The sequence below is a fragment of the Anabrus simplex genome, chromosome 7, assembly GCF_040414725.1.
Source record: "Anabrus simplex isolate iqAnaSimp1 chromosome 7, ASM4041472v1, whole genome shotgun sequence".
Taxonomy (NCBI): Eukaryota; Metazoa; Arthropoda; class Insecta; order Orthoptera; family Tettigoniidae; genus Anabrus; species Anabrus simplex.
The window spans coordinates 325755550-325757410 of NC_090271.1; the positions used below are offsets into that span (position 1 = coordinate 325755550).

General features: G+C 39.5%; 1 pseudogene; it reads left to right on the forward strand.

Moving 5' to 3' along the window:
• Positions 1 to 889: 889 nt before the first annotated feature.
• LOC136877830 (ubiquitin-conjugating enzyme E2-24 kDa-like) lies at positions 890 to 1441 on the forward strand (annotated as a pseudogene).
• Positions 1442 to 1861: the final 420 nt, after the last annotated feature.

The window sequence follows — 1861 nt, forward strand, 5'->3', positions numbered from 1 at the left end:
TGGAGGACATATTTAAGAACTAGTGAAGACAGTTGGATGCTGTTCCAATCTGTCATATTTCTGGAAAACGGAGTGAAGTTTATAAAAGATCCGTTGTAATGCATCACAGAGAACACTAGTAAAGCCAGGATGTCCTCTTTCCTCCAGCCCTATGCTTGTGTAGATCCGGTTGGATCTATAACAGCTATATTCCGCTTCACCTAGATAGAAGTTGCCCAGTAGACAAAGCATTACGAACATGAGTTATAGCGTAGTTTATAATCAGATGGTAAATGAGAATTCTATATCGCGGGTTTAAAGTCAAACAACATTAATTACAAAAAAAAAAATCGCCATTTTGAGTGATAAACAGGTTTTTATAAACAAAAATCATTCCTATCAATTGTAAAACTGACATGGTCCTGGGTTCAATAATATAGAAAGTAACAGAACGTTAAATCCAATAAATTTTCATAGTCTTATTGTATCAGAAGCATAGAAGCTCCAACGGAGGCAGCTTAGTTCTTAGCGTATCGCTCGGCCTGGCATCACGTGTTGGTACATTTCTATCTTCATAGAGTCCCTCGCATCTTAATATTCATTAGTTTTTTGTTTCCGAATTTTCAATTGTGTTATTGATAGAGCGTGTAAATAATAGGGGTGATATTCAAATGAAAGATAACGGCCTTGTTCGTGTGTTTTAAGGTGCACGGCTTGCGGGCGGCTTGTACATATTTTTTCCCAAGTTCTAGAGTAGGGTTCGGCGAGTGCCATTTTTGGTTCATTTTAACTCTGAGACTCTTGCCTACGAATTAAGCATAAGAACTCTGTATACTTTACCATCGGTGGAAGGAACTGAGGCTGCAGTTTATGAATAGCTGCGTGAAGAGACTTTAGTTGTTGAATACTGATGTCAGGAGCAGGGTCAAGTGGGGCAGGGCGGGGCCGTGGTACTGCCTCATTGACTGATAATAAGACTGAGAACAAAGATAATAAGCCAAATCCAAAATTGTCGAAGGCTCTTAGTAGTTCTGCAAAAAGAATTCAGAAGGAGCTCGCTGAAATCACTCTCGACCCTCCCCCGAATCGCAGTGCCAGGCCGAAAGGTGATAATCTCTACGAGTGAGTTTCAACCATCCTCGGACTACCAGGCTCTGTTTATGAGGGTGGTATTTTATTCCTGGACATACATTTCTCTCCAGAATATCCGTTTAAACCACCCAAGGTGACATTTCGTACGAGGATATATCACTGCAATATCAACAGTCAAGGTGTTATATGCCTAGACATTTTAAAGGATAATTGGCCTCCAGCCCTAACAATATCGAAAGTACTGATCCACATTTGTTCTCTATTGACTGACTGCAATCCAGCGCATCCATTCTTCGGTAGTATAGCAACACAGTACCTACAAAACCGCAAAGAACATGATCGAATTGCAAGACTGTGTACAAAGCTGTAACTTATGCCACGTGATTGCTTCAAGAAAAAGGAAGCATAGCCTGTAAAAATCTCCGTTGTGAAATGATTTTTTATTGTCAAACAACGTTATCTAGACTTACAGTTTTTTTGATATCAAGCTAGAGGTTCATTAGATGACGTTATGTGTAGATAGCGATCTTTGACTTTAAAGATGTTCATACAACATGAAGTTTTACTGACGCTCCTTACCGAACTGAAGCAAACGCTCTGGCCGTTCAACGACAGAATCATGCCCATCTTAACTACAGCAAACCTTACAGAGCATCTCGAAGAAGAATTGATGACAATGACGATGCCACTTTTGCAGCATCAAGCAACAGTACTTACTGTAAGTATTATCAACTTTATCTTCAGCTACACATATATTGATTTATGCAGTTTGTTCTATAGCTCTTTATAA